Below are 15,235 nucleotides of genomic sequence, written 5' to 3' on the forward strand. Positions count from 1 at the left end.
GGTTTAGGCATCTGATCAGGATCTTCCTGGGCGCCTCCTGTTAGAGGTGTTCTGGGCACACTGGAGGGATTACATATCTCATCTGGCCTGGGAACGCCTTGGGGTCCCCCAGGAGGAGCTGGAAAGCGTTGCTGGGGAGAGGGACGTCTGTGGTGCTTTGCTTGGCCTGGATGGATGGATGGATGGATGGATGGATGGATGGATGGACATAATGTAAAGGAAACTGAATGGCTGATTCTAAAAAAAGGTTAATGAAGAACAGTAAAACAATTTTTTTAATCATTCATTCATTCAATATCTGTCACCGCTTACCCTGGTATAGGGCCACGGGGTGCTGGAGCCTATCCCAGCTGACATTTGGTGACAGGCGGGTACAGCCTGGACAGGTCGCCAGACTATCATAGGGCTGACACATACAGAAATGCAACTGTTCATTCTATGAATCCAATTGGACAATTAAAGGCTGCAAATCAGTCAGTGTGCTCCAGCTCATGGCTCCAGCTCCTTCTTTTCCCTTGAAAGTTTTGTGTCCTTGAGTTGAGAGACACCTGATTTAGCTGCATGCTGCTGGAAGATGAGCAGAGAACACTGTTTCAACTAAACTTCCTCAAGCCTACAGTAGCTCTGTCAGAAGTGCCTTCCTACAACTGCGTCAATACTTATTTCATACATATCTTCTGTGTTTTACATGGCTATGGTGAGATAGCTCTGGTAATGATGGAAGATGTTTTCCTCTTGTGATTTAAGTCGCTGTGCAGCAGTAGTGAACACAGAGTGTGAACCTGAACCTGGCACCTGAGAGGTGCCGGTTAATGCTCCTGGGCACTGCCGAGGTGTTCTTGGGTAAAGCACCGAACCCCAATCTACTTGAGGAGCCTGTCTATGTGCAGCCCCTTCCCTCAGATGTCTCTCCATTAATGCATGAGCATGAGTCCTGTTTGTGCATGTGTCTGGATTTCGGGCGTGTGTGTGTGATGTGCAAAACAACTACAGAGTGAAAAAATTGAAAAAACATCCCTTGAGGGATTTATAAAGGAATGCTAAAAAAAACCCACCAGGCTAAACACACCCAATTAGAGCACGGTTGTATTTGGGACATATTTCTTTGACCGTCTTCGGCAGCAGCCACTACAGCTCCTGAATGCATAAATATGATGTCTGAATATAAATCTTCCTGGACAAAGCTGCTGATTCACAGCAATAAGAAAACTTGTAATGAGTTAGTTTCCGTCCCCTGGTGACAAGAATGTAAAGCATCCAGTGCAAAACGTACACACACAGACTCCCGTCTGACACATTAGCAGTCATTAGCATTGCAAATGTTACACTCTCTGCCGAGGTGTAGAGCAAAACACACGTAGTGATTCCTGTAAAACTGACAGGTGCGATAAATGCAGCACAGGCAGGTCTTCGCTCAACCCTGATCAGTCTGATGGGAATGCTTTAAATCTGCAAGGTCCCACGTGTGTTCACCTTGGCGCTGGGTGTGCAAATATTTCTGGTACAACTGTGAGTATTCAGATTAACATAAAAAAAGATGTTTGGAATAAACACACAAAAAAGCATTTTATTAATTTATTTTATATATGTGCATATTTCCCCCCTATATTTTAACTTCTGCAGTATTTCATGTCTCAGATTCTCTTTTTTTATTTGCACGTTTTTCCTTTTTACACATATTTAATGAACATTTTCGTTGCCAATGACTGTTTCTCAACTTGATTAAATATCTGGAAACTAGTCCATACCCATTGAGTGCACAGTTGACCACATACAGTTTCACATGGTGTGTGTTTGGGATACAGGTCATAGGAAATTGCAGATTAAATAGTCAACTGAACCCATTAAGAAGAGCAATGTATTCAGACAGAGTTTTTGTGAATGTGACAGTACGATTGCTTTATTGAAAGTACAGTAGTACATTTTTCTGTTGTTATAGCGCCACCCAGTTGCCAATTAGAGTTAAATTTCTCCCGTAACCTTGAGGCGTCCTGTTCTACATATCTACCAAGTTTAGTAAAAATCCATATGGCGGTTAGGCCTAGATAAGAAATTAGCTCTCTAGCGCCCCCATTTTGTTTGATGGGGTCAATAATGGAGGGGTCCCCTCAGATTATGTGTGGTCATATGCCTACAAAGTTGCGTGGTGATGGGTGAAACCCTTGAGATGTTANGCAATTTCAATCGGTTGCTATAGCGCCCCCCTTTGGCCAATTGATGTAATATTGCTTTATTCTCATCCTCCCATGACCCTCTACCACTGTGCCAAATTTTACATGGATTGAAATTAAATAATTCACATGAGATAGATTCATAAGATGAAGGTGTGTGTGACTTTCAGATGTAAACTGTAAGAAATCAGATATGAAAACATTAATTTTTACGTGTGAATCAAATGTCCTATATTATAAATTTGCATCTGGGCCCATGTATGATGTCATGTTTGCTTTTTGGGATGTTTTTATTATGTCATGACAGTTTGTCTTCATCACGGCCACAGATTGTACCGAACCGAGCTGCTAGGCTTTTAACCAGAACCAAGAGGTATGATCACATCACACATCGGTGGCTCAGACGCCGCTGGAACACGCTGCAATGTGTCGGTGAAAATGCCAGGTTAAGGGCTCAAACCACATCACACCAATCCTGGCCTCCCTACACTGGTACCTGTTGGTTTTGATTTTAAGGTTTTATTGATTACTTACAAAGCCCTTAGAAGCCTTGCTCCAGATCTTTTATTGCCCTACGTTCCTTCCTGAGATCCTCAGATGCATCTTTTCTTGTTGTTCCGAGGTCCAGATTAACTCTTAAAGGTGACAGAGCCTTTAACTTCACCTGCATGTGTTTTGACTGTGGGAGAAAGCCCATGCTGACACGGTGAGAACACGCAAGAACCTGGAAGCCTCTTGCTGCAAGGCAACAGCTTAACCACTGCACCACCATAACACACCAGTTTTTTAAACAAACATATCCCTTGGAAAACATCCCACAAAGTTCATTACACAGTCACAGAAATATAAAATGACCTCCCACCAAGACAAAAAAAGGCAAAGAAAAACAAAGGAGAAGTCAAACTCCAGTCAAAGAAGCTATTTTTTTTCTCAGTTACCACAAAATACATTTGGTCACCAGCTGCATTGCATACATACTGTGTAGCCCCAGAGTCACATGGTCTCTGATTATAATCTGTGCTTGCATTATATTAATATAACTCATGTGTGGCACAAAGTAAACAGTGTTTTTTCAAAGCCTTAATGTTTTCACTGTTTCTATTAGCCTCCGTTGCAGCTGGTGAGGATGCTCTCTGTGTCACATCTGGAACAGCTGCTCCACCTCTCCTCAGTCTCCAGGAAACAGAGGCGTTGATGTGTGTTCACCGTGTGTGTTCACTGTGTTTCTGGCTCTGTTAACAGTCGTCACACCGAGGTGGAATATGCGGCCGAGCGCTGCCTCCACTGATGTGAAGAGCTCCTTCTGGAGTCAAGAACCATCTCCTCGTGTGTTTCGTTGACTTTGAGGGAGAGAGATTGTCGTCCTTGCACCAGATCTCTGCGGGCTGACTCATGCTTGTTAGTGAGGAGCTGCTCTGCTGTGGAGTCATCAGCGGATTTAATGACATGATGGCTCTGATGTGTGGTGATGCAGGCCTGGGTCAGCGGGGGGATCAGCTGGGAACGTCTGACTGCCTGTTGCTAGGAGCTGCACTGTGATGGTCAGCAGGGTCTGAGGACTGAGTGCCCTGATATCCTGTTGATAAACAGTGTCTCGAGTGAAGCATATTTCAATACAAGTGGGGTCAAATCACAGGCTCACCTCTTGAATAGGAGTAAGTGTGGAGGAGAAGGATTCTGTAGAGGCAGCATCAGTGACAGAAGTAATGGCAGTACTTGCTGCCCACAATAACAAGGGAATCACGAAACATGCGATTCTCATCCTGATGACGACAATAGCTGCTCATACTACTGCAGCCCAGTCGGCAGGATGAAATGTTAGCACTGTATACTTCTGCACACCCCCAATACATTACATTTCTATGTTTCAAATGAATCATATCATTTTTTTAGTGATGTAATTCAGATTAGATGTATATGAGTCAAGTGTCTCAACAGAAGGAGGCAGGGATGGTGGATATTGGATGGCGGGATGGCTGCCAAGCAGCGGATAGAGGCAAACCACTGTTCGAGACCAACGAAAGCAGGCATTTTTTAACAAGAGTTCACGACATTTTGAGCCATGATTGTAACGACCAAACTGGGTACTTTTAAACAAGAGTTTTGGACATTTCCAGCCCTGTTTGTAGCAACAAATGCAGGTATTTTTTTTATGGAAATATGGGACATTTTAAGTCAAGTTTAGAGCAACAAAAGCTGATATATTTCTAGCTCTGTAGCATCAACAGCAGTTCGTTTTTAACAAGAGTTTAGGATATTTCCAGCCGTGATTGTAGCGACCAAACCAGATAGTTTTAAACAAGAGTTTTGGACATGTCCAGCCCTATTTGTAGCAACAAATGCAGGTATATTTTAATGTAAGTCTGGGACATGTCCAGCCCTGTTTGTAGTGACAAAGGCTGATATATTTCTAGCCCTGTAGCATCACCAGCAGTTAGTTTTTAACAAGAGTTTAAGACATTTTCAGCCGTGTTTGTAGCGACCAAACTGGGTAGTTTTTGGCCATAGTGCGGGACATTTCCAGCCCTATTTATAGCAACAAAAGCAGGTATTTTTTAATGGAAGTCTAGGACATTTTCAGCCGTGTTTGTAGCAACAAAAGCAGGTACCTTTCCAGCCATGATTGTATTGGAAAAAATAAAAATAAAAATCTTTTTAAAGGGAGTTCAGAACATTTCCATCCCTATTTGTAGCGACAAAAGCAGGTATTTTTGAATGAGAGTCTGGGATATTTTGAGCCATGATTGTAGTGACAAAAGCAGGTTTATCTCCAGCCATGATTGGAGCAACATATATGGGTATTTTTCAACGAGGGACATTTCCAGGTTTCTTTGTACTGGCAAGAGCTGGTATATTTCTAGCCCTGTAGGATTAACAGCAGTTATTTTTAATGAGAGTTTAGGACATTTTCAGCTGGTTTGTAGCAACCAAATTAGGTATTTTAAGGAAAACATTATGTTGGGTTTAAAGGTTTTTTTTTTGCCTTAATTAGTTGTGAAATGAGGAGAGAAAGTGGGGATGACATGCAGCAAAGGCTGGAGTTGGAATCAAACCCCCAGCTGCTGTGGGAAGGACATGGCCTTTTTACGTGGACACCTCCTCTAACCACTGAGCTTCTGGGCGCCCCACCAAGGGGTTTTTGTGCCTAAACTGAACCACACATTAACCACAGCGCCGTCACAACATAAAACTGAAAACTGAAATGTGTAAACTTAACATATCTGTGGTTTGCAACAGCATATGATGCCAGCATTTACTCTGGTGACTGCGTTAACTACTGCCAGTACACACTTTTACACAGATACAAGTCAGTATTGTCAAGGTCAGACATTTAAGGGGACATCAACAGAGGGAAAAACACATTTTTAAGTGGAGGGGGATTTTAAATACTGCTTACATGTTAATCATTAGTATAATGTTAAATGTTAATTATCACCAAAGGTCATCCTGAGGGGAACACGAATATCAGAACCAAATTTTATGCTCAAACCATCAAATAGTTCTGAAGACATCTCACCCAAAACCACAAACCCCATGGTGACGATAGAGGAAAAATCAAAGTTCACCAAATTATTTAGGATTCATCCTCTGCAAACCGTGGATGTCTGTACAAAATTTCAGTTTCTGAGATATTTCAGCGTGTTGGACCAACAAACGTGCCAATAGCACGGCTAAAAATATATAAAGACTAAAAAGAAAAAAAACCTAGAAAACAAGAAAGGATATGAGATGATGACGGTTAATTCCATTCACACAGAAGGTCATTTGTAAAAGAGGTGTTTTTAGAATGGCACTTCACACAGAAAAGGCTACTCAACATCATATCCTATCAAATGAAATTAAACTCTCCAGGCTGGTGAAACAGTGAGAGTGCCTCCTGTTGGATTTAAAGATTTATCATCTGATTTCCTGCCCTGCTCCTCACCCTGAACCCTGCAGTGTGTCTGTTTCTGGAGCACGCCGCAATATGAAGATTAAAAAACAGCGTCGGGGACAGAGAGAGACTCTTCCAGCCATCTCTCTTCCTCTCTCGCATGCATCATTCAATACTAACACTCGAGGGCTTACGGAACATTTTTTTCTTCTTGGGAAAATCTCCTTAAAACCCACTCTGAAAATAAAGCCCCGAGGGTGTGGGAGCTTTGAAAGAGACATCAGATGGGCTGAGAGGACGTCCTGTCCTCCCCTCCAGCTCTGAACAGGCTGCAGCAGGTCTGGAGCTTTACAGGGTCGGCTGGTGTTTCATAAACTGGAGGAGCGTCTCTGTCCAGCTGCTCCTTCACAGGATTTCCCCCCAATGTCATGATGTAATGTCCACAGAACACATATTTACTTTACACATGCATTTGATTTATTTTGATAAATGACATTAAGCTGTTTCTCAGACTCTCTGTTTCTCATCACGCTGCCTTCCTGTTGAAGTCTTTTAGTCTTTTTTAGTTTTTTATTCTTTGACTTTATAAAAGACATTTTGACATGTTTTCCTCCTCACATTCTCATGAAAAGAAGATCATGTTTATTTCAGATTTTCCTGGAATGTAAACTTTCACTACTTCCCGAACTGCAAGTACGACTACCAACACCAGCTTCTTCCAAAACAGCTTGTCGAAAATTCTGCGTATGTATTTTATCAGCAGCAATGAAGCTCTACCTAAAGTTCAGTCAGGAACACAATACTTTTCATGCCCAGGTGGTAAGTTCCTCTCTAACCCTGCCATTCACTGCTAACAAGGAATGCTCACTCACTATCTCTGGGTGTCATTGTCTGGGTAGATCAATTGAGTCATCAGCTTATTCACAATCAACCAATAGCAACTTACTGCACCTCGTGTTAAATATGGTTCTTTCTCTGCCACAGTTCTTTCTTGCTGCCATCGTGCGTGCCCTCCACCTCCCCATCACCGCCTCATCTTTACGGATTCATCAGCCTCATCTGCACCTGCAGTCAGCAGCCTCAGAATCATCAGCCACCACCACCAGAGCTCGACTCCATGGGTAGATTTATCCTGCTGCTGCGCAGATGTCCCTCGATCACAGAATATCTCCCTCTGGTGTCCAAGTGCCAAAGACTTCTGTTAAATCTGAATCAGCACAAATAATCTGTTAATCTGTACAGTCATATTCCGCATTAAAGATAGTCAATTCTTCATTCTTCTGTGTCTCCTGATTGAAGAGCCCGGTCTCACTCAGAAGTGCCGTGACTTGCGACGTCAGAAACCAACGGAAAAAGGCGTCCTTTAACGTTGGCATGATACCTGGGCAGTTGCCATTATAGTTTAACGGCAACCAGCCGCATCAAGGTAAAAATCAGTGGGAAAAGGACGAAAGTTATGGCGGCAAAAGTCCAACTGGGGCAGGCAGGAAGGGTGGTGGATGAGTCCAACAAACATCGACTTTCACCCGAGAGAACAGTGTTTGCGTCCCATATGATTGTAGTGCCAAACCCTGTTCTTTTTTCTAAATGTTACCATGTGTCAGTTTGCGGTGTTGTACCGACGTAGTGCATTTATCTTGAAAGAGACTGTATGTCAACGTTAAATTTCCTGTGAATTCAAATAAACACAAGAAGTTTGTGCTCTAGAGAAAGGATCAGCACTCAGTGAATCACCTCCTAAGCCCTATGATAAGCTATTATGGCAAGGCTTAACTATACAGACCAGTGAGCAGTGATAACTAACATGTCTTTGGGGTCATCGGGTGGGAACCTCCTTTCACCAGTGTTTCGTCTAGTTGGTCCCACGACACCTCCAGGAGGCTAGACAGTGATCTCTGGCGTCCCAGAGACACTCCCCTAATGCCAGGTCTCACTGCTCCCCGCACCAACCCAACAACCTCCTTTACCTTACTTACACATGGCTTTCTCAGCCCAAACAACACTGCCACCTTCAACAAACCCAGGCTCCGTACATGCGAGCTCCAGGTAGAGACCGTGCTGATACTACCTTTCCTAGCACATTCACCATACTCTATTTCACATGCTACATAGCATAACTCCAATATAAGCTAAAGTTAAAGGAGATAGATAACTCACGGGATCAGCAAACACACTCACCTTGCAGCATGGTCTCAAACAAAAGGGATTCAAATAGGCCACTCCCACAGTTAAATAACCTTCCTCTTCCTGGATTTCCTCCTGAGAGGAAGTGGATCTCTCCACCTGATCTCAAGGAGTTACGTACTCTGCTTAGTAGTTCTGCTACTAAGAGCTAAGTGCTAAGTATTAAGTGCTCCCCGCACCAACCCAATAACCTCCTTTACCTTACTTAAGCATGGCTTTCTCAGCCCAAACAGCACTGCCACCTTCAACCAAACAGAAGTGTACTTTGAAAGAAGACAATGCATGTAACAGGCAGAACTTGACATAGTGTTCCAGAACGTCAACAACCAACACACCCAGGGTACCTTGCATGTCGTATGTGGACGTGGAAAGTCCATGACCAAACGTTCATATGTGACGAGGTCGGAGTGAGAATGTGTTGGATTGAAATAGCATTTATCATAGTAGCGGTATTTTTATTAATAGTCTGAACAGCAGTAGCTGTTGTACTAATAGTAGCTGCTGCGGGAATAGTAGTATTAGAAGTATTGATGAAACATAACTAAGTATATTCAATACTTGAGTAATCTTGGGGTACTTGTGCTTTACTTGAGTATTTCTTTTGGTGGTAAAAAGCCCGATCTTACAATATATTGCAGTAAAGGGACTGCTCTGCTGCCTAATGTCAGAAATACATTTTTCTGTGGCCAGGAAGCCAGTTCATTTGTAACGTAGGTCAACATGTCACAGGAGTCGCAGGACTGGCTGTGGGTATTCTCTGACCATAATCCGACTTAAAGTTAAACTATCCCCAATGTTTAGTTTGGCTGCACTCTGCTGCAGAATCATGGCCGCAGCTTGGAGCAGCTGCCCAGCTGTCCAGAGACATGACATGATACTTTGCAGTAGGCCACACATCGTCCCTGCTCAGTGTGTTTTTGGCGTATTAAATACAATGTATATCTGATACTCTAAGTACATTTTGTTGCTAATACTTCTGTACTTTTACTTGAGTAAGATTGCAAATGCAGGACTTTTAAATATCCCTGCATTCTTGGCAGGGTGACCCGCCATCCACCATCCCCTCCACCTCCAGATGACAAGCCCAGCTCAGATAATGTGTCACTGTAGACAGGTTGCTATGATACATACATGTCAACATTTTCTTCTGGTGACTGGGTGGAGTAATGGTCAGTATCACTGTTGCTGTTATTCTAGATGTTTTAGTAATAGCAGTAGAAGTAGCAGTGGTAGTGGGTTTCACCAGCAGCAGTAGTCGTGGTACTAGTAGTAGTAGTGCTCGTAGGAACAGTGTTTAGTTTCAAATTTTAGTGGAGATTCGTAGAAATAACTCACAGGTTGTTCTTCCCACATGACTTCATTACCTCGTGTCATTTTAAATAATAACCGACTCTAAATATTTCCCCGTCTTTGTCTCTGTCCTTCTGTCACGCTCTGAATAAAACTATGAGGGAGACTTGTGTGGGTTAATCCTCCATGAAGGCCGGGCTCTGCAAGGCGGTGCGGGCCGGTCTATTGTGTCTGGGTGTGTGTGCTCAGCTGGGACGGCTGTAATACTGAACCCCAGCAGGGCGAAGCAGGAAGCTGTCTGAGTATTTATATCTCCCTCCTCTGCAACAATACGGAGCTGTGAACGAGCCAAGTCCTGCAGGATCTCACACTGACTCACCCCAAAACCATCACAAGACTCTGTTTGGGTTAAAAGACGATTATTATGTTAACATTTCATCTCTGTTATTTCTTTCTTCTGCTGTTCTGTGAACAAGTTATTTGAAGAAAAAACACACATATATGGTATTTAAATGTATGAAGTACATCATGTTGCAATTTATTCATGATAAATATTAGTGTCTTGTAATCCCAGGTGGAATGGGCCAGATGTTTGGCATGATATGGAAATAAAAGCTAACTATCATATCATTAAAAATATCCAGCATATCAGCTCGTTCTCATCTCATACTGCTGCTTTATCAATGATTTCGGCAGCTGATATGGATGAACAAAGGCACCTTTCGTGGCAGTATGACACACACCTGGCAGAGGCTATTTCTGATGCTGTCGGCCACACTGGAATTCGTCAAATACCACCACATTGTTAGTGAATGTCAGCGTCAGACACTAAAGCACCCAGAAACTCTTCATGGCAACTGCTGGAAACTACTATAATATAAAGAGTGAGAAAATCCATATAGAGCGGGAGGGAGACTAAGTGGATGGGTCAAACTAACAAACATTTCACCTGGGAGCATGCTGCCTGTGTGAAACCAAAAGTCAATGGAGTTTCCTTGATAACAGCGTAGCATGCATTGGAAGTACTGTAGTCAAGTGATGTCATGTGATGTCAGAAAGAACCGTATTTATTTTAAGCCAAATCATGATGTGTTTTTGTAAACCTAACCACATGCTTCTGTTGCCTAAACTATAGGAAATAAACCTACAAACGAAGCTTTGCAAGTCTATTTTGAAAAGACACAATGCATGTATAACGTGCAATTGAGACGGTGTCCGTGAACAGACACAACTTGTCATAAATCAGTTTAGGAAGGACCCAAATGCTGAGCAGGAGGCAGGTTGAAGGTTAAATAAAAAGTCAGCATTAACAAAACTCAGAAGCAAGGAGGTATGTGCACAGACAAACTGACAAGGAGCAAAGTGAAACACACAGGTATATATACACAGAAAGCCAATCACGAGAACGAGACACAGCTGGAGTAGGTGGACACGGGCAAAAGGAGATAAATAGGGATTGGCTAGCAACAAGGGTGTAGTGGGGAACACTAGGGTGGAACAAATAAGACCAACACAGAACAGGTGTGAGAGGAAGACAGGAAGTAAAACCAGACACTACACAGGAGGAGAGAATCTACACAGTAAAACAGGAAGCAGATTAAACATGAATGAATAACATGAAACAAGGAAGAAGACAAACAGAACCTCCAAACGAAGTCCACAAGATTACATACTATTAACAAAAACCCAGCATCATGACAAAAGTGACAGAGGAGGCTACCTAGCGACTCATATTTTGATGTTTGGGTTCACTGACAAGCAGTCAGGATGAGAATACACATGTATTGAATTCTTTTTTACTTTTTCTTAGGCTACTTTATTTTTGTATTTAAAACACTTTGTGGCTTATTTATGAAACACTGTTTAATGGAGATTGATTCAATATTTTTTTTTACATTTCATTTGATTTAGTTTTAAAATGTATTTATTTAATCCATATTTAACCCTTTGAAACCTGAGAAAACATGGAAAGAGGGCAATGAGCAAGGACAGAAGAAATTACCCCCAAAAATTAGCAAGAATTTAATAGATAAAAATTTTAAAAAAGCAAAAATAAAGCAATAATAAATAAATAAATAAATAAAATAAAATAATAATAAAAAAAAAAACAATTGATAACAAGAAAATTAGAAAAAAAAAAGAAAGTTATAAACAAACAAACAATGAAGGAAATTACCTGGAAAAGGAGCTTAAAAATTATAATAATTATGTGACATTATTTTGAATATATAATAATAATGATAATTATAAATATAGTTTTCCCCTAGCTTTTAAAAAATTGTTTCTAAATTAATTAATTTTGTATTATAACGGGACATTTCTGTGAAAGGAGTCTCAAAGCAGCACAAGAAAAGTGATGCAGCTTCCGGTTTCAAAGGGTTAACCACGCAAGTCCTGCTGAGATCTTTTTCTCAAGGGAGACCTGGCTAATACAGGATAAAAAAAAAACTTTCAGACAAACAACAACCACAATAAATCTAGGAGATATACATAAACACAGTAGTTCCCAAAAGATCCAGGCACGGGATCCAGATTTCTCCTTAGTCATTCGTTCAAGGTCCACACAGTTTAAAATATTTCGCATCATAATTGCATTTGGCCATGTCGTCGAGCGAGTTTGCTGTCTCTGTTAGGTAGCTGTCATTCTCGGAACCCATCGGCTGTATTCGGCGTCTGACTTCCGGCAGATGGCGATACAGCCTCTGGGGGCAGACCCCCGATTTTTTGGCATTCCGGTTTGATTTGGGCGGAGGAGGCGATTTTCCATTTCCGACTTAAATATGCTGTAAACACTGCGATGGATTCAGAGTTTGCAGTGACGCCAATTATGTTCCGCCTCGTTAGTTCAACTCACGGACCGTTTAACCTGGCAACAACTGCAGCCGGCTCAAATGTGATTGGTCAATATCACACGGACTACAAACAGCCTACAACCGGAAACCAGGGCTCTTCCGCTCTTCTTCCGGAGGCAAGATCTCCCGGGTTTTCCTACAGACTCTACATTCACTGAATGTAGAGTCTGTATATAGAGACTAGGTAGCTGTCTGTTATTCACTCACTCTACAGCAAGAAACAGCACTTCAAAATAAAAGCTCTGTGCCAGAAAATCACTGTACCTCTAAATAAAGCATGTTTTTTACCAACCTGACACTTTCACAAGTCACTTGCAGTCCATTCAGAATGAATCCACCACCCACCAGTTGGGAACCACTGCATTAACATGTCATGATATATATGCACAACGACAAGTACCAACCGATTCCTTCATTCTTGTACTTATGAGGCTTTAACATCAGGCAGAAAGACCAATTCTCTTAGTTTAATCTTTTGAAGGTTATTCTAAGTGAGAGGAGAGGAGCACATAAAAGCTTTTTTTTCCAGCTCAGTCCGAGATCTAGGAACAGACAACGAGACTAAATCTTGAGATCTCAGACTAAAACTACAGTCAGATCTCTGTTCAATCAAAGTGCAGATGTAGCATGGGACTTTACCCAGCATGGCTTTATGAATGGGCAAGGAATACTAACGACTGAGCCGATGAAAGGTCAAAGGTGGCCAGCCATCATAGCCATCATTACAACCACTAATTTAATTGAACTGTGTTGCCTTTTAAGATGTTCATTTTTACTGTTTTCTGTACACACTTTTGATTTATACAATATAACAAATTATGACATAATATGATGCGATGTGATACAATATGATACGATACGATGCGATACGATACGATGTGCTGCAATACGATACGATGCACTGCAATGCGATACGATACAATACGATATGATGCGATGCGATGCAATAGGATGTGATGTGATATGATATGATATGATATGATACGATGCGATGCAATACGATGCGATGCAATAGGATGTGATATGATATGATACGATACGATGTGATGTGATACGATGCGATATGATATGATATGATATGATATGATATGATATGATATGATATGATATGATATGATACGATACGATGTGATGTGATACGATGCGATGTGATAGGATGTGATATGATACGATACAATAGGATGTGATATATCCTATGATACGATACGATACGATACGATACGATACAATACAATGCGATGTGATAAGATACAATGCGATGCGGTAGAGTACGATACAATATAAAATAATATTATATAATATAATATAATATAATATAATACAATAAAATATATTTATATTTTAAGCATTTTGTAATTTATTTACAAAATATTTGCTTGAATTATTTTTATTTTGAATTTAATTGCCAGTGTAGATGTTCATGTCACTTTTTAATGCATATAACTATATTTTTTATTTTTTATCTACTCATTTTTAGTTGAAACATTCTTGTAGCTGATTATTGACTTTGGAAAAAGAAGAGCAATAAAGCAATAAAGATAACAAATGAAAAAATAAATAACTGAGGCTTCACTTAAGGTCCACCTGACAAGAAATCAAACTGCATCTGGTAATAAACACTGTAAGATGTGAAAGCTCTAAAGCTGTGTGCACAAAATGCAGATTCAACTTCATTTAAATTTCAAGTTTCATAACATTTATTGACTCTGTTAATTCATTTAGATACGTAAACCGATTAACTGCAGCCACTGAGCCCACAGCAGGTCAAACGCTGGAAGCTTACATACACACTTTGGGGTTTAATGGCCCCCAGTGCGAGCCAGAAATAATAATTTTTCCTCCCTGACATCTGTGTCAAGCTCCAAAAAGCATTTGTCAGGTGCTGCGAGAGGTGACCAACAGACTGCGCTTCACCTCATTACAGACAAACACATAAATGATAATAAGCCGAGGTGATAAATAAAGCCCAAACTGAACTTAAATGAGAAAAGAAACTGAGCAGTGAGGCTTTAGAAGAGGCCGTCAGTGTTGTCCTGTATGTTAATGCTTCCCGACAGAGGTCAGCGCAGTCTGAAAACAGTCCTCCTGTTATTGTCACGTCTGTTGGGACAGACAGGCAGAGACACAGAGGTCACAGTCACAATACTGAAATGTTTGCCTTGAGGCGGCGGAGTGTAATGAAAGTCCTCCTCAGGTGGGAGAGTTCCCACATCAACACCTGTCACTGCTCCTGCTGAGCCGCCTGATAGAAAACAGCCACCACCGATAAACAGCTTCGTCTTTCACTTCAACGAGGCCACTGCATCGACAGAGCCGGTGACAGTCTGATAAAAACAAACAAACAAACAAACAAACAAGTGTTTAAGGCTGAGCTATTCTTATCTCCTTTATATACTCTTGGGTTGTTTAATTTACAGCAATTGCAGCAACACATCAACTCTGCCTGTGAGGTGAATTGCAAACCAATTGTTGCATCATCTGTCTGGGTGGCTGGTCTCACACAATCTCACCGGTGAAGATACCGAATGTGGAGGTCCTGAGCTGGTGTGGTAACATGTGGACTGCGGTTGTGAGGCCAGATGTGCTGCCAAATTTACGAAAACGTCTTTCAAGATCGCATATGGTAGTGAAAGATACCCCTTGTTGATGCCAGAGGTCAGAGGAGAATGGCCAGACTGGTTCAACATGATAGAAAGGCAACAGTAACTCAAATAACCACTGGTTCCAACCAAGGTGTGCAGAAGACCATCTCTGAACCAACAACACGTCCAACCTTGAAGAAGATGTGCTACAGCAGCAGAAGACCACACCAGGTGCCACTCCTGTCAGCTAACAACAGGAAACTGAGGCTACAGTTCACACAG

The sequence above is a fragment of the Epinephelus moara genome, chromosome 14 (genome assembly GCF_006386435.1).
Source record: "Epinephelus moara isolate mb chromosome 14, YSFRI_EMoa_1.0, whole genome shotgun sequence".
In the NCBI taxonomy this organism is placed as follows: Eukaryota; Metazoa; Chordata; class Actinopteri; order Perciformes; family Serranidae; genus Epinephelus; species Epinephelus moara.